The sequence below is a fragment of the Mus caroli genome, unplaced genomic scaffold, assembly GCF_978045245.1.
Source record: "Mus caroli unplaced genomic scaffold, Mus_caroli_1 scaffold_3, whole genome shotgun sequence".
NCBI classification, from domain to species: Eukaryota; Metazoa; Chordata; class Mammalia; order Rodentia; family Muridae; genus Mus; species Mus caroli.
The window spans coordinates 88,080,057-88,107,867 of NW_028227258.1; the positions used below are offsets into that span (position 1 = coordinate 88,080,057).

A 27,811-nucleotide genomic window follows, 5' to 3' on the forward strand; every position below is an offset into this window, starting at 1 on the left:
CTGGACGTGGTGGCACATGCCTTTAATCCCAGCACTTGGCTCGCAGAGGCAGTCAGATTTCTGAGGTCGAGGCCAGCCTGGTCTAAGAGTGAGTTCCAGGACAGCCATGGATACACAGAGAAACCATGTCTCAACAAAACAAAACAAAACAAAACAAAACAAAAACAAACAAACAAACAAAAAAGAACTCAAGAAGCTAACCACAGAAAAAGCACACAACCCAATCAAAAACTAAGCTGAGAATTCAAAACAGAGGAATCTCAAATGGCTGAGAAATATCTAAAGAAATGTTCAAAGTCATTAGTGATCAGAGAAATGCAAATCAAAATGATCCTGAGATTCCACCTTATACCAGTCAGAATGGCTAAGATCAAAACCTCAGGTAACAGCACATGTTGACAATGATGTGGAGAAAGAGCAACACTCTTCCATTGCTGGAGGGATTGCAAACTGGTACAGACACCATGGAAATCATCTGGATGTTCCTTAGAAAATTGGAAATAGATCTACCTGAAGACCCAGCAATACCACTCTTGGGAATATACCCAAAAGATGCCCTACCTTGCCACTGGGGCACATGTTCCACTATGTTCATAGTGGCCTTATCTGTGATATCCAGAAATTGAAAACAACCCAGATGTCCCACAACGAAAGAGTGGATGCAGAAAATGTGATTCATTTACATAATGGAATATTACTCAGCAGTTAAGAATGAGGACATCCTGCATATTGCAGACAAATGGATAGAACTAGAAAATATCATCCTGAGTGAGGTAACTCATACCTAAAAGGACATTCATGGTATGTGCTCACTAATAAGTGGATGAATATTAGCAAAAAAAAAAAAAAAGTACAGAATATCCAAGATTCAGTCCACAGAACTCAAAAAGGAGAGAAAGGGGATGGTGGGGAGAAGGGAATATAATCTGGTATTGGGTGGGGGAGAGGATTGAAGCCCTGAGGGCCAGTACAAAGAATGGTAACAGGCAACCTCAGGAGGTATGAGGATGGGGACGATCCTTCAGAATGTACCAAAGACATGGGATGTGAGAGACTCTCGGGGCTTAAAGGGAGAGACATTAGATGAAATACATTGGGGAGAGGGAATTTATAAAACCCACCTTCATCAGAAAGACAGGACACCAACTGAGGAATAGGTTTGCCATCCCAAAGTCAAAACTCTGATCCATAATTGTTCCTTTCTGAAAGAACTGCAGTGATGGAAATGGAGAGGAGCCTGAGGAAAACAACATCCAGCAACAGACCCAAAGTAGGATCCAGCACAAGGGGAGTCTCCTGACACTATTACTGAGTCTATGGAGCACTCACAAAAGGTGACCTATCATGAGTGCCCTCAGAAGGGCCCAACAAGCAGTTGAATGAGACAGATGCAGATATTTGCACCCATTCAACCAATGAATAGAAGCTCCTGACCCCTGTGGTTGAATAAGGGGAAGGCTGGAAGAAGCTGAGGAGAAGGGTTGCCATGTAGGAGGACAAGTAGTCTTAATTAACCTGTACCCCTGAGATTTCTCAGACACTGTACCACCAACCAGGCAGCATATACCAGTTGATATGAGGCCTCCAACACACATACAGCAGAGGACTGCCAGGTCTGGGTTTAATCAGAGAAAATGCAACTAACCCCTAAGAGACTGGAGGCCTCAGGAAGTTTAGAGGTTTGTTGCAGTGGAGGTTGGGGTTGGGGATATCCTCTTGGAGAGACAGTGGCAGGGGGAAGGTATGGGATGTGGACCAGTCAGAGTGTGTACCAGGAGGGGGATAAAATTTGGAGTTTAAAATAAATGACAAAATAAAAGATTAAAAAAATGTTTGAGAACTATGGTTCTATCCTATAGGTGATTTCACTGGCCCTTATCATGCAATAATTTTAATGCAACTTTATTTTTCCTTTCTGACTTTAGTTCTTTTTAATGTAATATGACATACAAATGTTACATAGTTGATTTTATTGTTGCTGTAATGAAATGCCATGGCCAAATCAACTTGGGGAGAAAAGGGTTTGTTTTTGTTTATGCTCTCACATCACAGTTCATCACGAAAGCATGTCAGTACAGAAATTCCAGCTGCACTGGAACCTGGGGGCAGGAGTTGATGTCAAAGATATGTACTATTTCTGATTACTAGCTTGCTCTTCATGGCTTACTCAGCCTGAACTACCATCCCAGAAATGATACCATCCAGATTAGGCTGGGTCCTCGTCCATTAACCATTAATTAAGCCAATGCCCTGTAGCCTGATTTTATGGAGGCATGTTCTTAAATGGGTTTCCTTCCCCTCAGATAATTTTATCTTCATTCAAGTTGACATAAAACTCTCAAATATAAATTGACCCTTGGTAACTTGATATACAGACATGTGCTCATTCATTTCCAATATTTCATATTAAAAATATAACTGAAAATTCCCGAGTCCCTGATACACATCCACACACTACAGCCTGTGTGCCTCCCAGAAGGTCTGAAGTAACCAAATACTGAGCCCAGCTGACACCTGTCCCCCCCCCCACCCTGCTGAGCTCCTTCTTTCTTCTGGTCTTCTTCTCCACCCAGGTCAAATAAGTGCGCCAGTTATTCTACCACAGCCTCCAGCTTGTCTGCCTCCCAGAAGGTATGCAATAACTTGGGACACAGTCTGACTGCCTGCATCCTCTGAGGTCCGCAGTAACCAGAGACACTGGAGGCCTACTCTAACCAGAGACATAAGAAGCCTACACTTACTAGAGACAACACTGCATGGAGGTAGGGGATGGTTCTACTGACCTCCAAGGAGGCTGACTCAAGTCAGAGATACCCAGTCCAGTTAACATCAGAGGTAACCAGATGGCCAGAAGCAAGTGCAAGATTATAAGCAAAAGAACCCAGTGCAGTTCAGCACACCTAAGACCCAATTCTTCCAACACAGCAAGCCCCAGATGTTGCAATATTCCTGAAAGTAAGATAATGAGCTAAAATCCCATCACATGAAGATAATGGAGGCCCTTAAGGAGAATATAAAGCACTCTCTTAAATAAATAAAGGAAAACGCAGGCAAATATGTAGAAACCCTAAAAGAGGAGACAAATGAATCACTTACATAAATACAGGAAAAATACAATCAAGTAGGTGAAAGTTTTGACCAAAATTCAACTAAAAATGAAAATAGAAAAATAAAGAAATCACAAATGGAGGCAACCCTTGAGATGGAAAACTTAGGAAGGGAACAGGAGCTACAGTTGCAAATACCACCAGTAGAATATAAGAAATAGATGAGAGAATCTCAGATGCAGAAGATACCATAGAAAATATTGATACTTTTTTCAAATAAAATACAAAGTGTACAAATATTATAACCCAAAATACCCAGTAAATTCAAGTCAAAATGAAAAGTTCAAATCTATGAATAATAGGAATACAAGAGGGTGAAGAATCCCCCATTGAAATGGCCAGAAAGCATCTTCAACAAAATCATAGAAGAAAACTTCCTTAACCTAAGGAAAGAGATGACCATAAAGGTACAAGAAGCCTACAAAACATCTAATAGTACCTGAAAAGAAAATCCTGTCATATAACAATTGGTACACTAAATCTAGAGAGCAGAGTAATCATATTAAAAGTGGTAAGGGGATAAGGCCTAGGAACATATGAAAGCAGACCTATCATAATTATACCAGATTCACAAAGGAGACTCTAAAGGACAGAACATCATAGACAGATGTCATCCAGACCTTAAGAAACACAAATGCCAGCCCAGGCTACAATGACCAGCAATACTCTCAATAACCATAAATGGAGAAACCAAGATATTCCACGACAAAACAAAATTTAAATAGTATTTTTCTAAAAATCCATCCTCCAGCAACAAAAATTGGAGGAACTAACAATTATCTGTCTTTAATATCTCTGAAGATCAAAGGACTCCATTCCCCTATAAAAAGACAAAGATTGGATACATAAACAGAATCCAGTATTTTGCTACATACAAGAAACTCACCTGAGTGATAAAGATAGACACTACCCCAGAGTAAAAGTCTGGAAAAAAAGGTTTCTAAGCAAAAGGTCTCAAGAAACAAGCCTGTGTTGCAATTCTAATATTCAATAACATAGACTTTCAACCAAAACATTTCAAATTAGATGGGAAAGGACATATCATATGCATAAAAGTAAAAATCCACCAAGTAGGTTGAAATTCTAAATATCTATGCTCATAATACAAGTGCACCAACATTTTTTATTAGATATTTTCTTCATTTACACTTTAAATGCTATCCCAAAAATGCCCTATACCCTTACCCACCCTGCCCTGCTCCCCAGTCCACTCACTCCCACTTCTTGGCCGTGGAATTCCCCTGTACCAGCACATATGATCTTCACAAGACCAAGGGACTCTCCTCCCATTGATGGTTGACTTGGCCATTCTCTACTACATATGCAACTAGAGACATAAGCTCTGAGGGGTACTGTTTAGTTCGTATTGATGATCCTCCTATAGTGTTGCAGATGCCTTTAGCTCCTTGGGTACTTTCTCTAGCTCCTTCATTAGGGGCCCTGTGTTCCATCCAATAGATGACTGTGAACATTCACTTCTGTATTTGCCAGGCACTGGCATAGACTCACAAGAAATATCTATATCAGGGTCCTGTCAGCAAAATCTTGCTGGCATATGCAATAGTGTCTGGGTTTGGTGGTTGTATATGGGATGGGTCCCCGGGTGGAGCATTGTCTGGATGGTCCTTCCTTCCATCTCAGCTCTGAACTTTGTCTCTGTAACTCCTTGCATGGGTATTTTTCCCCATTCTAAGAAGGAACAAAGTATCCACGCTTTGGTATTCCTTCTTCTTGAGTTTTGCAAATTGTATCTTGGGTATTCTGTTTCTGGGCTAATTTCTGCTTATCAGTGAGTGCATATCATGAATGTTCTTTAGTGATTGGGTTACCTCACTCAGGATGATATCCTCCAAATCCATCCATTTGCCTAAGAATTTCATAAATTCAGTGTTTTTAATTACTGACTAGTACTCCATTGTGTAAATGTACCACATTTTCTGTATCCATTCCTTTGTTGAGGGACATCTGTGTTCTTTCCTGCTTTTGACTATTATAAATAAGCCTGCTGTTAACATGTGTTCTTATTACAAGTTGGAACATTTTCTGGATACATGCCCAGGACAGGTATTGCTGGATCTTCCAGTAGTACTATGTCTAGTTTTCTGAGGAACTGCCAGACTGATTTGAGAACGAACTTTAGTAAAGGAAATTTTAACAAAGCTCAAAACACACATTAGACCTTACACAATAATAGTTGAAGATATCATATGTCACTCTCATGAATGGACAGGACATTGAAATGGAAACTAAACAGAGGCACATTGAAATTAACAAAAATTATGAACTCAATGAATTTTACATATATCTATAGAACATTTCACCTCAAAACAAGACAATATAACTTCTTCTCGGCACCTCATAGAACCATCTCCAAAATTGGCCATATAATTGGAAATAAAACAAGCCTAAACAGATTCAATAAGATATAAATAATCCCATGCTTCCTATCAGATCACTAGGGAAAAAGACTTCAGTAACAAGAAAAGCAGCAGAAAGCACGCATACTCATGGAAGCTAAAGAATTCTTAGTGCAATGATAATTCTGTCATGGAAGAAATAAAGAAATCAAAGACCTTTTAGATTTTAGTGAAAATGAAGACACATCATACCCAAATTTATGGGACATGATGAAAGCAGTGTTAAGAGGAAGTTTCATAGATCATGAGATCTCATACAAGCAACTTAACAGCACACTGGAAAGCTCTAGAACAGAAAATAGCAAACAAAGGCAAAAGTAGTAGAAGGCAGGAAATAGTCAAACTAAGGACTGAAAAAAAACCAGTTGACTACAAAGAGAATGATACAAAGAATCAACAAAACCAAGAGCTGATTAATTGAGAATATCAATAAGATAGATAAACCTTTAGCAAAATTAACTAAAGGACACAGAGACAGTATCAAAATTACAAAACCAGAAATGAAAAGGGAGACAGAACATCCTGAAACTGAGAAAATTCAAAAAAATCATCAGAACCTACTGAAAAAGCCCATATTCTACAAAAACTGAAAAATCTAGATGAAAAGGATGATTTCCTAGACAGATATCATGTACCAAATTTCAATCAAGATCAGATAAATGATCTAAACAGCCCCATCATTCTTAAGGAAAAGGAAATAGTCCGCAAAGCCTTCTAACAAATAAAAGTCAAGGGCTAAATTGTTTTAGTGTACAATTCTACTAGACATTCAAAAAGAGCTAATACCAATACTCCTTAAAATATTTCATGAAAGATTAACAGAAGAAACATTACTTACTTCATTCTATGAAGCCATAGTTACTATGATACCTAAAGCACACAAAGAAACAACAAAGAAAGACAAGTTTAGACCAATCTTGCTTATGAATATTGTTGCAAAAATACTCAATAAAATTCTCTCAAACTTCCAAGAACACATATTACAAACTGAATTCAAGAACACATCAAAACCATCATTCACCAAGATCAGGTAGGCTTTATTCCCAAGGATGCAGGAATGGTTCAATGTGTAAAAATCTATCAACATATTACATTATATGTATATACTAAGGAAAAAAACTACATGGTCATCTATTTAGATGCTCAAAAGCCTTCAACAAAGCACACCATCCCTTCATATTAAAAGCTTTGGAGAGATCAGGAATTCATGGCACAGATCTAAACATAAAAAAAAAAAATATATATAGAAAAATATCAGTTAACATCAAATTAAATGGATCAAAACTAGAAGTGTTCCCACTATAATATAGGACAAGATGAGGTTGCCCTCTTTTTCCATATCTATTCAATATGGTACTTGAAATTCTAGCTAGAGCAATCAGAGAACAAAAGGAGATCAAACAAATACAAATTAGAAAGGAAGAAGTCAAAGTATCACTATTTGCAGATGATGTGATAGTATAAGCAACACCCAAAATTCCACCTGATAACTTTTACAGGTGATAACCACCTTCAGGGAAGTGACAGAATATAAAATTAACTCAAGTAAATCATACAAATTATAAACATGATGAGAAAAAATTAGGGAAACAACACACTTCACAATAGCCACGAGTAGTATAAAACACATTGGTGTAATTTTACCAAGCAAGTGAACGATCTGTTTGAGAAAAACTTTAAATCCCTGAAAAAATAAATCAAAGAAGACCTCAGAATATTTAAAGATTTACCCATCATCATGAATTGGTAGGATTAACATACTGAAAATGGCCATCATACCAAAAGCAATCTACATATTCAATGCAATCCCCAACAAAACTCTAACAAATTCTTCACAGATGTGGAAAGAACAATTTTCAACTTCATATGGAAAAACAAAATATCCAAGATAGCCAAACCAATCCTTCTGGGTGAATCACCATCCCTCACCTCAAGCTGTACTACAAGCCAGTAGTGATAAAAACCACACAGTATTGGTACAGATACAGACAGATATTTCAATGGAATAGAATTGAAGACCCAGATGTAAACCTTCACACTTATGGACATTTGATCTTTGACAAAGAAGCCAGAAACCTGCAGGGAAAAAAAAGAAAGTATCTTCAATAAAGGATGCTGGTCTAACTGGTAGTCTGAATGTAGAAAAATAAAAATAGACCCATATTAATCACCTTACACAAAGCTCAAGTCCAATTGGATCAAGGACTTCAACATAAAACCAGATATTCTGAATTTAATAGAAGAGAAAGTAGGAAAGAACCTTGAACTCATTCACACAGGAGAAAGGAACAGGGAAATTTCCTAAACCAAACAACAATGGTTCAGGCTCTAAGATCAACAATTGATAAATGGGACCTCATGAAACTGAAAAGCTTCTGTAAGGCAAAAGGCATAGTTAATAGGACAAATTGGCAACCTAGAGACTGGGATAAAAACTTCATTAACCCTGTATCTGACAAAAGTCTAATATCCACAATATAAAACTCAAGAAGTAAACCTCCATAAAAATAAATAAATAAAATTGAGGTACAGAGCTAATCAGAGTTTTCGAAAACAGAATAACCTCGAATAGACCAGAAACACATAAAGAAGTCTTCAAAGTCCTTAGTCATCAGAGAAATGCTAATCAAAAAGACACTGAGATTGCACTTCTCAACAATCAGACTGGCTAAGATCAAAAAGTCAAGTGATAGCAAACGCTGGAAAGGCTGTAGAGGAATAGGAACATTTCTTCATTGGTGATGGTACAGCAAACTGGTTCAACTACTGTGGAAAATTATCTAGAGTTTCCTCTGAAAATTGGAAATAGTTGACCCTAACAACCTATTTATACCACTCTTGTGTGTATACCCAAAAGTTGTCCCACCATACTACAAGGTCAAATGCTCCACCATGTTCATATTTCTAATAGTCAGAAGCTGGAAATAACCCAGATGTCTCTCAGCCATAGAATGGATATAGAAAATATGGTTCATTTACACAATGGAATACTACTCATATATTGAAAGTGAGGACATCATGGATTTTGCAAGCAAATGGATAGAACTAAAAAATATATATATATCTTGAGTGAAGTAACACAGATCCCAAAAGACACGCAGTGCTATGTACTCACTGACAAATAGATATTAGCCAAAAAGTACTGAATAGCTAGGGTACTACCTATAGACCTTAAGCAGTATAACAAACAGAAAGGCCCAAGTGATCATGCTTCAATCTCATTTAGAAGGAGGAAAGAAATAATCACTTGAGGCCCAGGGTGGGAGGGACCTGGATGGGAGTGAGAAGAGGATAGTGTAACAGGATAAGGTATGGAGGGGGCAGGAGGGAAGCCCACAGGGCCAAAAAATAAATTGAAATAATCAGCTTTGTTGTGTGGGTGGTGGGGGCACCCCATAGAAAATACTGGAGACCCTGGAGGGGAGAGACTAAGGACTCAATGGGGTTGACATTAGCCAAAATGCCCAACACTGGAGATATGGAACTCAAAGTGTTTTCATCCAGTAGATAGTCATGGCCTCAAGTGTAGGGACAAGGTTTGTAATCCAGAGTCAAAATTACTTACCCTAAATTGTTCCCATCAAAAAGAACTACAGACTGAAGAAAAGGTGGTCCAAGGACCTGCCCTACTTGGGATCCATCACATGGGTTCACAACAAGGCCTGGCACTTTTACTGATGCTATTAGGTGTTTGCAGACAGGAGCCTGACATGGCTGTTATCTGAGAGTCTCTACTAGCACTTGACTGAGACAGATGCAGATACTTACACCCAACCATTGAACTGAAGTCACCAGCCATCCTATGGTTGAAATAGTGCAAGGATTGAAGAAGCTGAAGGGGAAAGTGACCCTATAAGAAAACCAGCAGACTCAACTAACACAGACCCGAGAGAGCCAGCAGAGACTGAACCACCAACTGGGAGCATTCAGAAGTGTGGAGAAATTTCTTTTAATTATCTGAATGTCTAATAAAGATGACAAGTAGCCAATTGCTGGGCAAAAATGAGGAGGTGGGTTCCAAGCAAGACAGGAAGAGGAGGGGAAGAGTAGTTGCAGGATGTGGCGATCTGAGGAGGACAGAGGGAGAGTTGTTGGAAGGAAGATGGAGCAAGAGGCACAAGGCCTGGAAAAACTGCAAGCAGCAGCAATTTCATAGTGGGGAAGAAAGTTGTGTAGAGGCATATCTGCCCAATATAAGTGTGCAGTTTATAAATATATAACCGAGTTGCTTTCTCCTTGCATGTGTTTATTGGGGTTGGAGATCTACTGCAAAAAAAAAAATTTCATTTTCCTTGAATGGGCTTGTTGTGGTTGGAGATTTACCAAAATACAGAAGCTTGTCTCAGGCCCCTGGTACATATATAGAAGAGGTCTGCCTTGTCTGGCTTCAGTAGGAAAAGATGAGCTTAATCCCTGAGAGACTTGAGGCCCCTGGGAAGGAGACCTGGTGTGATGGGGAGAAACATCTCAGAATCAAGGGGTAAGTGGAATGGGAGAAGGAACTATGGGAGAGATGACTGAGGTGTGTGTGGGGGGACAATGACTAGAATGCAAATTAATAAAATAAAACAAGAAAATTCCACAGTCTTTACAATTTCAAACACATTAAAAAAATCTAGTCTTTCAAGGAATTTCAAATAAAACCAGAGACACTGAAACTTATAGAGGAGAAAGTGGGGAAAAGCCTTGAAGATATGGGCACAGGGGAAAAATTCCTGAATAGAACAGCAATGGCTTGCACAGTAAGATCGAGAATTGACAAATGGGACTTCATGAAACTGCAAAGCTTCTGCAAGGCAAAAGACACAGTCAATAAGACAAAAAGACTACCAACAGATTGGGAAAGGATTTTACCTATACTAAATCAGATAGGGGACTAATATCCAATATATATAAAGAACTCAAGAAGGTGGACTCCAGAAAATCAAATAACCCCATTAAAAAATGTGGCTCAGAACTGAACAAAGAATTCTCACCTGAGGAATACCGAATGGCAGAGAAGCACCTGAAAAAATGTTCAACATCCTTAATCATCAGGGAAATGCAAGTCAAAACAACCCTGAGATTCCACCTCACACCAGTCAGAATGGCTAAGATCAAAAATTCGGGTGACAGCAGATGCTGGCGAGGATGTGGAGAAAGAGGCACACTCCTCCATTGTTGGTGGGATTGCAAGCTTGTACAACCACTCTGGAAATCAGTCTGGCGGTTCCTTAGAAAATTGGACCGGAGGATCCAGCACTACCTCTCCTGGGCGTATATCCAGAAGATGTCCCAACCGGTAAGAAGGACACATGCTCCACTATGTTCATAACAGCCTTATTTATAATAGCCAGAAGCTGGAAAGAACCCAGATGCCCCTCAACAGAGGAATGGATACAGAAAATGTGGTACATTTACACAATGGAGCACTACTCAGCTATTAAAAAGAATGAATTTATGAAATTCCTAGTTAAATGGATAGATCTGGAGGGCATCATCCTGAGTGAGGTAACACAATCACAAAGGAACTCACACAATATGTACTCACTGATAAGTGTATATTAGCCCAAAACTTAGGATACCCAAGTTATAAGATACAATTTGCTAAACGCATGAAACTCAAGAAGAATGAAGACCAAAGTGGGGACACTGTTCCCCTTCTTAGAATTGGGAACAAAACACCCATGGAAGGAGTTACAGAGACAAAGTTTGGAGCTGTGACGAAAGAATGGACCATCTAGAGACTGACATATCCAGAGATCCACCCCATAATCAGCTTCCAAACGCTGATACCATTGCATACACTAGCAAGATTTTGCTGAAAGGTCCCAGATATAGCTGTCTCTTGTGAGACTAAGCTGGGGCCTAGCAAACACAGAAGTAGATGCTCACAGTCAGCTATTGGATGGATCACAGGGCTCCCAATGAAGGAGCTAGAGAAATTACCAAAGGAGCTAAAGGGATCTGCAACCCTATAGGTAGAACAACATTCTGAACTAACCAGTACCCCAGAGCTCTTGACTCTAGCTGCATATGTATCAAAAGATGGCCTAGTCGGCCATCACTGGAAAGAGAGGCCCATTGGACACCCAAACTTTATATGCCCCAGTACAGGGGAATGGGTGGGTAGGGAAGTGGGGGTAGGGTATGGGGGACTTTTGGGAGAGCATTGGAAAAATAATTGAGGAAAATACGTAATAAAAAATATATATATATAAAAAAACAGTATTATACTTACCTAAAAAAAAATCTAGTCTTTTAAAACTATCCAGTCACTTAAAAATATCTTTTTTTTTAAAGTTTAAATTTTCCTTAATATGGGTTCCTATAAAAATCAAAATTAATGAAATACTTTCTTACTCCAATAAGGAATAACCATGGCCCAATCACAATCTGGTCAGTACAGAACAAAAGTACAGAATGTATAAATATTACAATGTGTAGTGTCTGGGATTCACTCCCAATCTTCTGGGTTCTTTCAGAAGACTTGGGTTGTGTCTACAACTCTGCCTTTTGCCATACACAAAGTTTGTCTTCTTACTCAGGCATGTTTCATCTACTGGGGCTATGGTAGTTGGTGGCATATTCTGGCCTCTTACAGTGACGAAACTCTGATGTTCCTAGTGAATCCTTCACACCTTCAAATGCAGTATTACCTGGATGACTCTTAAACTACCAAGTTCAGCTAGGAGCATGAAGTATACATTTAGCTGAATCTATAACACAATTTCTGTGTGCTGACTCACAGGAAATAATTCCCAGACGATTTCACATCGATGATACTAGTCTCTTCTTAATCCCTTCTGATTTCTCAGCAATGCATAACCAATATAAATTGTTTCAGTAATGTAAAGGTTTTATTTAGCACTTCTTGTATCTTTTTAACCAGTGCCAATATTTAAACTATAGTTGAAGAAATACCATGTAATCTTCACTTTAATGGCCCACTAGTCTTTGTTATCCTCTAAAACTTCACAAGCCAAGCCTTAATCATTTTCACTGTTCTCAATATTCTTATCTTCGAACTCCTACAGAACAACTCACTGAATGCTCAATACTTAAGGAATTTCCAAAGTTTGTCCATATTCCTCTAAAAACAATATTGATATAGAAATACCCATTATGTGTCCTAGCAAGAGTTACTATTCATATTATATAAAACATTGACAAAAATTACTTGAGGAGGAAAAAGTTTATTCAGTTCTTGCTTCCAACTCAGAGTTCATTATTAAATGTAGTCAGTGCAAGAACTCACACAGGGAAGGAAACTGGTGTCAGGAGCCAATGAAGAGGTCATGGAGGGGTGCTATTACTGGCTTGCTTTCCCTGGCTTACTCTGTCTGATTTTTGATAGAATCCAGGACCAACACTGCCAAGAGATGGTACCATCTACAATGTACTGAGCCCAACCCCATCAATCACTAATTCCCCACAGGATCCCCTACAGCCTGATCTTATGAAGGCATTTTTTTAAATTGAAATTCCCTCCTCAGACTAACTTTGTCAAATTAACATAAAATTATCCAATACAAACAACTTATATTTATTTCCTTTGGTATTTAGCTAGTGATAATGATTGGTTTTAAACAAATATTTACTTTCAAAATTGTATATGAATATAATTTGACTATAAAAGTTCAGTAACTCTAGATCAGGAAAAAATGTTTTTATGATCACACAGAGAGAAATAACTCCTAGTCTTTCATTATGACAATAGACTTTAAGAAATTTTTTTATTACATAGATATTTTGATAAATATCCTTGGAAACAAATCACAAAGTTGTATAACCCTTTCATATATTATGTTTTACTTCTTTTGTCTTTCTTATAGGCATACATTGAGCTTCAAAATAATAAACTGGCTTCCCTCTCAGTCAGAGAAAAACTGCTGAACTTGCCTGTAAATTTTATTGTAACAAACATCTCCATAGTTCACAAAAGAGATTTATGAGTAAAAGTTGCACAACAGTATTATAATCTTCTATTTACATATTATATATGAAATAGAAAAGAACATAATATACCTAGGTTCAAACAAACCATATAAAGGGTTTGAAATATAATGCTGAAGGTATGGAATTTAAAAAGTGTTAATAAATATTGTCCATGAAACTGCCTTAGAATGTAAACTCCATGCAGATTTCCTTCTCTGAAATAATTAAAACTATATCTGCATTCAATTAATGAACAAGTATTAGAAGTGATTAAAAGGAAATAACATATGATAGTCTCCTATTTGAATGTACTAGATATGCAATATTTATCACCTTTGTATATGTTATTCTTATTTCAGATTTGAGCTATTACTGAGTGTTTCTGATATGTGTTTTTTTCTTCCTTATTTTGTCAATATTTTGTTATATTGAAACACTAAAATCTGCTACAACTCAGCATATAAGATAGCACTATGTAATAATAACTGGATAAAAAGTCAAAGAATATAAAATATATAGACTTAGTACTTATCTTACTAATAGATTTATGAAAGACAAGTATGCTGTCCAATCATTTAAAAGGATGAATAAGGAAATTGTCAAGAAGAGTAAGGAATCATGGGAGTCAAATATTAAATATGATTTATAGTTTAAAATAATGCTGGGAATTTTCAGTTTTGCTGTAATTATTTTAAAACATTTTCTTACTTTACAAAAAAAAACCATGCAATATAACATATCTTTCTTTAGCTTTGGTGAGTTTGTGATATTAGAAAAAAAATAGGTCTCTAACTTTATTTTTGCCAAAGAGAAAGAAAGTTGCCGAAATTGCTATAATTTATTGGATGAGTTTCATTTGTAAAATGCCCTTGTTCTGTACAGAACAGAAATCCAGGAAAATCAGAAAACTATTCCATACTCTACAGCTCATGTGCTGAACTTGCCTCCTTTTGAGAGGCTGTTTAGGTGCCTAAGTGCTTGAAACTTTTATAACATTAGCCTACCCTATTCAAATGGCTTAATGAAGTCTAGTACTTATCACATTGCTACAAGTGGATACTAGCTAGAGTCCTCAAATTCCCCTCAATACCTCTCTCAGATCACTGTAAGAAAAGGAGACAGAGACTTTTCTTAGGCATTATATTTGATATTAAAATATCAAAAATATGATGGTTGGTTTTTAACAACAAACTAGATATACCTGTGAGGAAGGAACCCAACTGATTAATTTCCTCTAACATAGTGGCCTAGAGACATGTTTTCGAGAAATTTCTATGAAAGATGATAGATGCCAAATTCCCCGTCCTACTATGGTCAGGGTCATTTTGTACAGGTGGATCTTGGGTTTATAAGAAAGAAAGCTGAGCAAGATAACAGCGTATATGCCCTGGTCTTCTTTATGTCCCTGCTTCATGAACCTACACTGAATTTCCTGGGTGATAAATTTTGTCATGGACACTTTAAAATATACCTCTTCCTTTGTCTTGCTAATTTTATTAGAATCTTAATAAGGGCAATATAAACCAAACTAAGACTCTGACATTTTTGAAAGCATATAGCATCATATGAACACTAACAATGAGTTAATTGTGATAGGAATAGAAAAGCAGCTATTGCAGTTATCTGACATTTCTTCACTCTGCTAAGATAGCCATAATGATTTGAAATATGCTCTTTAGTTTCTAACCAGAAAAAAATATTTCCTAATCTGTTCCTAACCATCAAAATGTCATACTACTTTTCTCATGTCAGACATTTGATATTTGAACACACGGTCCATTTTGATATCTCAGCTGCATGGTTGGCACACAATTTGAAGTCTTTGGTCAGTAATGAACTTATTAATGAATTGACCTTATAGAGGAAAAGAACTTAAAAATACAGAGTGATGTCACAGGCTCAGAGACAAAGACAAATGTCACAAGTTAGAACAGGTATTACAACATTGTGTCCAGTGGCAAGAATCACACAGCATACAAATATGTACTGGTCTATGGAAACTATATAAAATCTAGATTGTGTGAACAGAAAAAAGAAAGATAAATCTAGAATAATTTTAATAAGTCAGTTTAATAAAATAAGACATTTTGTTTAAAGTTGATATGTTGTAAACCATTTCCATTTTTGTTCAGAATGTTCCTGTGCTCCTAATGTTTTTTTCTCAAGTAAGTTTACAAAATTATTTCTATAAGATTGTAACTATATTTAATAACACTTTTTAATTTTTAAAAAAGTTTCCAACTTACAACAAATGTGATATTAAAACCTATTATTATTTATAATCTTTGTTTCATTACTTAAATTTTTAAAGTGAAATAGTAGCAGTAAATTGACACAGAAACAAGCTGTACCTGAGCAACATTTCTATACTTAAATTACAGAATGGTAGGATCTTTGCCACCCTATAAAGTTTAAGAGAGTAGAGTAAAATAAAATTGAATTCTATTTAATTACAGGGCATTATGGTCCTTTCAAGATTTATAGATGATTATTAATAGCATATAATGATGAAAAACTAATATATGCAATAATATGCGTCATTTTTAAATGCACAGGCCTATAAATATGCTGCAATGTTGTAAAATATTGTGACTGTTTTAATAGTTCAAGAACATTATGTACATATATTGTCATCTATGTCTTTGTTAATGTTGCATCTTTATCAGGGAATTTTTTATACATGAAATACTGTATTTTTCTGTCATTGTTACTACAGATACTATTTTTATAGACATGATTTTCTAAATATTTGAACTTATATATATAGATTTCTAAATTTACATATTTTCAATATTTTAGAGAACTGTCCTGAACTTTAACTTTTACAAATCAAAATTTACTGCCATTTAAATTTGTTTATCATTTTAAATTTTCTTTTCCTTTAATATTTAATAGTTTTGCAAGGGATATATTTATATCATTTTATTCCATTCTCTTTGTCCCCCTCAGCCCCTCCCTAGTAGACTCCCTTGAGTTCTTCTCACCCATCTTCATTCTGAAATTAATAGCATCTGTTTTATAACATAATTACATAATCTATGTTTGTTTATGCATACACACTGAAAACCTCTCTCTGACTCCATTTTGTGGTTTGCGGGTATATGGTTTCAAGTCTCACCAGTCTATATTGGACAACCAATAAAGAGCTTATCTCTTGGAGAGGCAAATGAAAATTATTTTACCACGTCATAATTAATATATCCTATATATATTTTCAGTGTTTGTGGTTGATATTTCAAATCATGTTCTTCTCTGATTTTCTGCTTTGAGTATGAATATTATCAGATTAGCAATCCTTAGTTTGATGAATATATTGATCCATGAAAGATTTGGGAACACAAAATTATTGAGATGTTATGTTAAGATTTTTTTTCTATGTTATTTTCTATTCCTGTAAAAATCTACCATGACCAAAAAACCTTATATAGAAAATGCTTATTTGGAGTTTACAGATACACAGAGTTAGTGTCTATGACCATCACGGTAGAGAATATGGCAGTAGACAGGTATCTATGACTACTGGATCAGCTGTCAGTACCTCGGATCTTCTTGTTTCATAAGCACAAATCAGAATAGAGCTAACTGGAATTTGTGTGGACTTCTGAAACCTCCACTTCTGCCTCAAGTGATGCACCTTCCCTAATAAGTCCATACCTTCTAAGATTTCTTCCAACTAGGAACCTGTTGAACTTTGTTTGCTATGTATTATAAAGCTAAATTCTGCCCCCAAGACATTGTTTCCCACAAGGACAAGAGGACTTACAGGAACACAAGTGATACAAGTTATCCTTGATTGGCAAATAAAGAGGCCTAGGGCCTATAGCTGGGAAGAAGTGAGATAGACACGGTAGAAGGAGGAGAAGATACCATGGTAAGTAATGAAAAAATGACCATGAGGGATAGCTAATTGGATTTAAGAGCAGCCTCGATAGAACATGGCAAATTATAATTAGGAGTTATTTATGGGAAAATAAATTCTAATAGCTTAGATGTTAGATATTTGACCAGCTCTTGTTCTATAAAGAGCTTATTATAAATATAAAGGTTGTATGTCTTTTATCTGGGAACTGAATAATCAAAGGCAGGATAGAAACCATAATTTGAGATTAAATAGATAAATAACACAGTAGGGGCCCAGTATTTAACTATTTGAGCCTGCAGGGGCCATTCCCATTCAAACCATCAGACTTTACAGCAGACATACTTAAGAAGATTCAGGAGACTGCACAGAGTATATTGAGTTCTCACATTTTGTATAAGAAATTAATGCGGTGTCGGAAATTAGTAGAAAACTTTGGCAAGTTTTGAAGTTCTAAAAGATAGGTCCAAGCAAAACCTCCAGGTGCATCTCAGCTTAGTACTTATGACTTCGCTGTAACTAGCAGCAGCTGATAAGATATTTGCATGCCAACCGAGAACCTGTCAGAGTTCAAGAAAGCCAAGACCACTTGAGGAACAGGGCTAACGAATGGACCAGTGGGTAAAGGTGCTTGCTGACAAGTTTAGTGATTTGAGTTCAATTGGCAGGACAATTTGTTTGACCCAGAGAATCAACTCACCTGGGCTCAACGACCCTGAACCAAAAAACCAGGGAGCCTGAGTGGGTATGACCTAGTCTCTCTGGTTAGATGTTAGCTAATTACAACAACTAATAATAAAGGGGCCATGATTTTGAAAGATGTACAAGTAATGGTTTCTGAGAGAGTTTGGAAGGAAGAAAGAGAATGGGGGAGATGATGTAATTATATTATTTCAAAAAAATTTAAAGAAATACATTAAGTTATCATTTCATAACACCATTATTTTATTTAAAACAGTTTTGCAATGTTTTAGTAGAAATAGACTTTTGTATTTTTTTCTTGCAAATTGTTCAAAATAAAACCTTCACATGATAGAAATACATAATCTATTTCACTTCTTGGAAAAAACAGAGACATTTTATATCAGATGGATTTCCCGAAACTAGACACTTAAAAAAAAACATAGATGAAGTTAATTTACAAAGTAGGTAATAACAGTGTATAAGGGATTAGCAAGTATAGCATAATGACATGACATGAAATGTGGGTATTTGTGCAATAACAGCTAAATAACTCATACTATGTATATTTACTGTTTATATAAAAAGTTCTCAAAGGTTAATATCAGTCCTGAAACTGTGTACTAACTTTTAATATTTCAATAATATGGTATCTTTTATTATTTTGGGGAAATATATAGAAATGTTTAAGGGTAAGATAAAATTTTGTTACTATATTAATGAGAAGAGACACTGAACATTCATATGAAGATAATAAAATATGAATACTTAAACTGGATAATTTTCATGAATCAAAGCACAATTTAATATTTATATTCATCTTGTTAAGACAAAATATAATATATACATATGCAGGGAGAGACACAAGCTCTGGGGGGTACTGGTTAGTTCATATTGTTATTCCTCATACAGGTTTGCAGATCCCTTTATCTCCTTGGGAACTTTCTTTAGCTCCTTCATTGGGGAGCCTGTGTTCCATCCAACAGATTACTGAAAGCATTCACTTCTATATTTGCCAGGCACTGGGATAGCCTCACAGAAGACAGCTATATCAGGGTCCTGTCAGCAAAATATTGTTGGCATATGCAATAGTGTCTGGGTTTGGTGGTTGTTTATGGGATGGATCCCGGGATGGGGCAGACTCTTTATGTTGCCTCCTTCAGTCTCAGCTCTGAACTTTGTCTCTGTAACCCCTTCCATGGGTATTTTGTTCCACATTCTAATAAGGAACAAAGTATCCACACTTTGATCTTCCTTCTTCTTGAGTTTCATGTGTTTTGCATATTGTATCTTGGGTACTCTGGGTTTCTGAGCTAATATCCATTTACCAGTGAGAGCATATCATGTGTGTTCTTTTGTGGTTGGGTTACCTCACTCAGGAATTTCATAAATTCACTGTTTTTAATAGCTGAGTTGTACTCCATGGCCTTGTCGGCCATCAATGCAAGGAGGGGCTCTTGGTCTTGCAAAGATTACATACCCCAGTATAGGGAAATGCTAGGGCCAGGAAGCAGGAGTGGGTGGGTTAGGGAGCATGGGGAGGGGGAAGAGTATATGGGATTTTCGGAGAGGAAACTAGGAAAGGGGATAGCATTTGAATTGTAAATGAAGAAAACATCTAAAAAAAGACAAAATATATCATATATTTTGGCTTTTTTTCTGAATTAAGCATGAATTTATACTGGCATATATATATTTAAATGCTGGATATAAAAGATGTACATCCTGACCTGTTACCTCCAAAGACTTATAGGTCAATAGGCAAGAAATATTTCAAAACAAGGTGATTGAGGTTATCTCAGAGATACAATTCATAACAACAGTGCTAGAAAGAGAAAATCATAGAATAGGATTTCACCGTTTAGAGCAGAAGTCATGCTATCAGAAGTTAAGTTCAGTTATTGTCTTAGTCAGGGTTTCTATTCCTGCACAAACATCATGACCAAGAAGCAAGTTGGGGAGGAAAGGGTTTATTCAGCTTACATTTCCACATTGCTGTTCATCATTGAAAGAAGTCAGGACTGGAACTCAAGCAGGTCAGGAAGCAGGAGCTGATGCAGAGGCCATGGAGGGATGCTTTTTACTGGCTTGCTTCTCCTGGCTTGCTCAGCCTACTCTCTTATAGAACCCAAGATTACCAGCCCTGGGATGGTACCACCCACAAGGGGCCTTTCCCCCTTGATCACTAATTGAGAAAATGCCTTGCAGTTGGATCTCATGGAGGCATTTCCTCAACTGAAACTCCTTTCTCTGTGATAACTGCAGCTGTGTCAAGTTGACACAAAAATAGCCAGTACAGTTATGCAAGTGAAGTGTTTTCCTTATAATACTGAAAAATATTGAACTGACATTCTGATTATGAATATTAATATTATTGCATGTGTTATTGCATATACCATTATGTGAAAGATTTTTAAAATATATAACCTTATATACAATTATAATATTATTATAGGAATATATTAGCATTTTAACAAAACATATCATATGGTATTCAGAATAATCATGGTGAACTATCTCAAACTACTGTATACAGTCTTTCCTTTTATATATTTTGATTTTGTCGTGTGTATGTGTGTGTGTGTGGTGTGTGTGTGTGTGTGTGTGGTGTGTGTGTGTGTGTGTGTGTGTGTGTGTGTGTTTGTGTGTATGTGTGTGTGCATGTGCTCATGAAAGCCAATGGTATCAAGTCCAACTCCAACCAGAATTACAGGTAGTTTGAAACCATTTGATAAGGATGTTGAGGGAAAAACAGAAATTTTACTATACTTTTAGATTTGTCTTGGAACTGATAATTTCTATTTTTATTTAATAGTAGGGGGTTGGAGAGATTGCCCAGTGGTTAAGAGCTGTCAACTCTACTAGATGACACAGGTTCAATTCCCAGGATCCACATGGTAGCTTCCAAATGCCTGTAACTCCTGTTCCAGGGTATTGGACACCCTCATATAGATATACTTGCAGAGAAAACACCAATGTATGTAAAGTAAAAATACAAATATTGTAAAATATAATTAATAGGTATCCACACAATGTGTTTGGATGCAATCATCCTCCATTTTCCCCCTCTGACCTCTGCTCTCTCTGCCCACTACTTTTCTTTCACAATTATTTCTGCTATTAATGAGAATGCTAATATCACTCTCAGAATTACATCATTCCTCAAACTGTTCCATTTGCATTGTCCAGTTCAATAGTGCCCTTTACCTGTTCACTTAGTCACAATTTTTTTTTTAATCCTTAAAATGGAGCAAAAAAAAATGCTCTCAGGGTTGTGGGATGGTTGACATTTAAGAGCCATACATATGGTACACAAGCATACATGAAGGTAAAATACTCATACCTGTAACTTAATAATAAATGAATAGACTTTCAGGACAACTCAGTCTGAAAATATACTGGAAGGATAGCAACAATCCTGTGCTATCCTTTACACAATGATTTTCATCAGCACAGACTCATGAAGGACAAACCACGCAAGCATGAAGTGGAATCTCTGAGTGATAAAATGAGCCAAAACAAAAATTTCTTTTATTAAGTTGCTTTTCCACAAGTAATGTTTTTGGATCGTGATGAAAGATTAAAGAAGAAAAATTTATATCAATAAATATATTCCTGCTATAATCATACTTGACCATCAGCTTCAGAAACCTATGAAACAGTTTTGTAGAATGATTCTGAAAATCTTGAAGACAGCTGCAAGGAAATGCTTAGGATGATATAATCAGAGCTAAATAGATGAGACTGAAATAAATATTAATGTTAACATATAATCATGGATTAAATGAGTCTCCTTTATTAGAGAAACTCCAGATTCTTTTTGTGAACTTTTGGGATTTAACAATTTAAATATTTCTTCTGTTAAAAATTATTTATTTTCTTTTAATTTATATATGTATGCACATATATATATATGCCTGCTTGTATACACACACACAAACACAAGCATATATATATATATATATATATATATATATATATATATATTTGTGTTTATATGTACAACATCCAAGCAAGTGCCTATAATGTCCAAAAGAGGCATTTGGTTCATTTGAACTGTAGTTACAGTTGGTATGATTCATCATGTACCTATTTACAACAACATTTAAGTCATTTGCTGGGGCAGTAAGTTCTCTGAATTGCTTAGCCATCTCTCTATCTCCAATATTTTATTTTACATTTTTATTAAAATAACATGTTAGCACACAAAATATGGATTAATAAAAATTTCTCTAATAACCTTTAAAAGTATTTCTATTTATTTATTTTCTTCTTTGTTTTACATCTTTACATATGCAAACATGTGTCTGTAACAGAGCATAAGTGTGAAGTTAGGGTTACCCAAAAGTCAGTTCAATTCATTTACTATCTGGGATCAAGGATGATACTTTTATCCACTGAGCCATTTTGGTTCCCATTCTGTAATCATAGATGAATCCAGAATGATACTCCAGTGCTTTTGAAAAATAACTTGATGTAAAATAATGAGATTCAAAAAACTTAGCTGTGAAAACATTTATGAACATTAAACAGAAACTGATAGTACCAGTTGGAACACATTATTCACTTGGAAACTCTCCACTGCTTCACACCAGCAACTGAAATAAAACATTCCAACAGTCCTCAGAGGAGTTTAAATGCAGCTGTTCAGTCAATTATATTGATGATACAGTGTATCATAGGGATTTTCACCCTGGAAAATACTAGGTAAATAAAAGGATTCTTACAGAAAGAGAAAGGAGATACTCCAGTCATTCAGGAGTTCTCTGTGATATTTGGTTCTCTCTGTTTTGGGTTGAACTTCTTGCTCCATGAATGTTGATATTTTGGAACTTGCTTTGACAATCAGTTCGTAGTGAAAGCAACTCAAATTACAATTGCAAGAGTTAAAATTTCAGAGAATATTACTTCAAAATTATATGTAAAATTTCAGAATCTGTAACTGTGGTAGTTTGAATATTCTTGCCCAGCAATGACACTATGAAGAGGTGTGGCCTTGTCAAAAGAGGTTGGCCTTGTTGGAAAAAAGTTTTCACTTTGAAATGTCTAAAAGACCATTTTCTCCTTGTTCTCTTTGGAACAAGATATGTAACTCTCAGCTCCTTCCCAAGGTCTATTCCTACCTGGATGCTGGCATGTCACCCATCTTATGATAGTGGATTGAAACTCTGAACCTATAACCTAACCCTTATTATATGGTTTTTGTAAGAGTTGCCTTGGTCATGGTATCTCTGCACAGCAATGTAAACCCTATCTAAGATAGGAAGTAAAAAGTCCATTGACATGCATGAGTAATAAAAACTTAGTGAAACCAATAGATCGATAGTGTTTTAATGATAACATTGCCTGACATCTTTTTACTTATCAACAAAACTGTTACCTAGAAAAAAAATTATTTATATAAAAATCAAAGACTATGTAAAATATCAACAAGAAAACAACCACGTGAAAAATTTGGCTATGCATTTTATTCTACTGTGGGGCATTTGAACCGCAATAAACTCATGTTTTATCTGAGATAATGCATAAGGAAGAAACAGGTTTAGTTCATTAGCTTTGTATTGGCAATATTGATTTTATTTGGTTTAACCTATCAAGGTTTAATATGATGTTCAGAAAGTGGACAAATATGTCACAATAGCAAGAAGCTACTGAAACATTTGCCAGGTGCTTTATTGCTGACTAGAAGAAAAACAAGAATAGAATGTTTAAGACTACAAAGGAATAATTTGGAGTTCTGTGATCACAAGGCCTAGTAATATGATGCCAACTAAGACATAGAGAGAAATCTAAGCATGGAGGAAGTGTGAGAGCTGATGGATGAAGCATAGAAGTGTTAACAACTACAAGTGAGCAAAACACATTCTGATCAAAGATATAATCTTCCCTGCATCAGTATATATTTTCTATAATTATATATATAATTTCTAAACTCCAGTTACAAATTAAAATGAGTAATGAAATTTGGTTTGTCTTATTTTAATTGTTTTTTTTCATTTTTACAGTCTTCTTAAAATTAATTTATTCTTCCCTCATATATTATATTACATCTTGACCATAATTCCATAATTTTCCTTTCTAGTTCTCCTGCTAGTCCTTTCTACCACCCATCTTTCCTCTTACCCTAATCTATGCTTCATTTCAGTTCAGAAAAGGGCGGGTCTACCAGGGATATCAACCAAATATACCATATGAGGTTTCCTTAAGACTAAGCACATTTCTTCATATTAAGACTGGAAAAAAGGCAACTGAGTATAAGGAAAGGGGTCCCAGGAGCAGGCAAAAGATTTAGAGACAGCCCCATTCCTGCCTTTAGGAGCTCCACAAGAATTCCAAGCTACACAACATAAAATATATACAGAGGGTCTAGAACAGACTCATACAAGACTCTTGATTTTTGGTTCCATCTCTGTTGGGCCTTAAGTATCCTGGTTAGTTAATTATCTGGGTTTTCCTGTGGTATCATTTATCCATCTGGCTCCTTCCTCCTCCTCTGCCATAAGATATCTAGTGTGATTTTAAAAATTAAAAAGAATGATTGTTTCATTTCTGATTCAGCCTTTTCAAGTTTTGGGTTTTTTTTTTTTCAATTTCTTAGTAGGTATTTACTTCATTTACATTTCAAATGCTATCCCAAAAATCCCCTATACCTTCCCACCCCTGCTTCCCTACCCACCCACTCCCTTCTTGGCACTGGTGTTTCCCCTGTACTGGGGCATATAAAGTTTTCAAGACCAAGGGGCCTCTCTTCCCGATGATGGACGACTAGGCCATCTTCTCCTACATATGCAGCTAGAGACAAGAGCTCTGGGGGTAATGGTCAGTTCATATTGTTGTTCCACCTATAGGGTTGCAGAACACTTCAGCTCCTTGTGTGCTTTCTCTAGCTTCTCCATTGTTGGCCCTGTGTTCCATCCAAGAGCTGACTGTGAGCATCTACTTCTGTGTTTGCCAGGCACTGGCCTAGCCTCACAAGAGACAGCTATATCGGGTCCTTAGAGCAAAATCTTGCTGGCATATGCAATAGTATCTGCCTTTGGTGGCTGATTACGGGATGGACCCCCAGGAGGGGCAGTCTCTGGATGGTCCATCCTTTTGTCTCAGCTGCAAACTGTGTCTCTGTAACTCCTTCCATGTGTGTTTTGATCCCAAATCTAAGAAGGGGCAAAGTGTCCACACTTTGGTCTTCGTTCTTTTTGAGATTCATGTGTTTTGCAAATTGTATCTTTGGTATTCAGGTTTCTGTGCTAATATCCACTTATCAGTGAGTGCATATCATGTGAGTTCTTTTGTGATTGGGTTACCTCACTCAGGATGATGCCCTCTAGGTCCATCCATTTGCCTAGGAATTTCATAAATTCATTCTTTTTAATAGCTGAGTAGTACTCCATTATGTAAATGTACCACATTTTCTGTATCCATTCCTCTGTAGAGGAACATCTGGGTTCTTTCCAACTTCTTGATATTATAAATGAGGCTTCTATGAACATAGTGGAGCATGTCTTCTAGTTACTAGTTGGAACATCTTCTGGATATATGCCCAGGAGTGATAATGCTGAATTTTCCAGTAGTACTATGTCCAGATTTTTGGAGGAAACTCCAGATTGCTTTCCAGAGTGGTTGTACAAGCTTGCAATCCCACCAACAATGGAGGAGTGTTCCTCTTTCTCCACATCCTCACCAGCATCTGCTGTCACCTGAAATTTTGATCTTAGCCATTCTGACTGGTGTGAGGTGGAATCTCAGGTTTGTTTTGACTTGCATTTCCCTGATGATTAAGGATGTTGAACATTTTTTTCAGGTGCTTCTCAGCCATTCAATATTCCTCAGTTGAGAATTCTTTGTTTATCTCTGAGTCCCATTTTTAATGGGGTTATTTGGCTTTCTGGAGTCCATCTTCTTGAGTTTTTATATATATTATATATTAATCCCCTATCTGATTTAGGATTGGTAAAGATCCTTTCCCAATCTGTTGGTGGCCTTTTTGTCTTATTCACAGTGTCCTTTGCCTTACAGAAGCTTTGTGTATGAGGTCCCATTTGTCAATTCTCGAACTTACAGCACAAACCATTGCTGTTCTATTCAGGAATTTTTCCCCTGTGCCATATCTTCTAGGCTATTCCCCACTTTCTCCTCTATAAGTTTCAGTGTCTCTGATTTTACGCAGAGTTTCTTTGTCCACTTAGACTTAACCTTAGTACAAGGAAATAGGAATGGATCAATTCACTTTCATCTATATGATAACTGCGAGTTGTGCCACCCCCATTTTTTGAAAATGCTGTTTTCCCCCCATTGGATGGTTTTAGTTCCCTTGTCGAAGATCATGTGACCATAGGTGTGTGGGTTCATTTCTGAGTCTTCAGTTCTCTTCCATTGATCTACCTGTCTGTCACTATACCAGTGCCATGCAATTTTTATCATAATTTCTCTGTAGTGCAGCTTTAGTTTAAGGCATGGTGATTCCACCAGAAATTCTTTTATTATTGAGAACAGTTTTTGCTACCATAGGTTTTTTGTTATTCCAGATGAATTTGCAAATTGCCATTTCTAATTCATTGAAAAATTGAGTTGGAATTTTGATGGGGATTGCATTGAATCTGTAGATTGCTTTTGGTAAGGTTGCTATTTTTATGATATTGATCCAGTAAATCCATAAGAATGGGAGATCTTTCCAACTTCTGAGATTTTCTTCAATTTCTTTCTTCACAGACTTGAGTTCCTATCATACAGATATTTCACTTCCTTAGTTAGAGTCAAACCAAGGTATTTCATATTATTTGTGATTATTGTGAAGGGTGTTTTTTCCCTAATTTCTTTCTCAATCTGTTTGTCCTCTGTGAAGAGAAAGACCATTGATTTGTTTCATTTAATTTTATATCCAGCTACTGCACTGAAGCTGTTTATCAGGTTTGGGAATTCTCTGGCGGACTTTTTGGGGTCACATATATATACTATCATATCATCTGCAAATAGTGATAGTTTGACTTCTTCCTTTCCAATTTGTATCCCCTTGACCTACTTTTGTTTTTGAATTGCTCTGGCTAGAACTTCAAGTATTATATTGAATAGGTAGGGAGAAAATAGGCAGCCTTGTCTAATCCCTGATTTTAGTGGGATTCCTTTGAGTTTCTCACCATTTTCTTTGATATTGGCTACTGGTTTGCTGTATATTGCTTTTATTATATTTAGGTATGGACCTTGAATTCCTGATCTTTCCAAGACCTTTATCATGAAGGGTTGTTGGATTTTGTCAAATGCTTTCTCAGCATCTAACGAGATAATCATGTGGTGTTTGTCTTTGAGTTTGTTTATATAGTGGATTACTTTGATGGATTTCTCTGTATTAAACCATTGCTGCATCTCTGGGATGAAGCCTCGTGGTCATGATGGATGATCGTTTTGATGTGTTCTTGGATTCAGTTTGGGAGTATTTTATTGAGTATTTTGCAATGATATTCATATGGTAAATTGGTCTGAAATTTGTTGGGTCTTTATGTGGTTTAGGTATCAGAGTAATTTTGACTTCGTAGAATGAATTGGGTAAAGTACCATCTGTTTCTATTTTGTGGAATAGTGTGAGAAGATGTAATTAGGTCTTCTTTGAAGGTCTGATAGAACTCTGTACTAAACCAATCTGGTCCTGGGCTTTCTTTGGTTGGGAGACTATCAATGACTGCTTCCTTCTTTAGGGGATATAGGAGTGTTTAGGTCATTATTCTGATCCTGAATTAACTTTAGTACCTGGTAGCTGTCTAGAAATTTGTCCATTTTATCCAGATTTTCCAGTTTTGTTGTATATAGCCTTTTGTAGAAGTATATGATGGTGTTTT

The 27,811-nt window shown here is 36.4% G+C and overlaps 1 pseudogene; it reads left to right on the forward strand.

Annotated features, from left to right (window-relative positions):
• The first annotated feature begins 976 nt into the window (after positions 1-976).
• The window catches only part of LOC110291842 (ubiquitin-conjugating enzyme E2 L3 pseudogene), a 36,640-nt pseudogene continuing 9,805 nt past the window's right edge, over positions 977-27,811 (forward strand).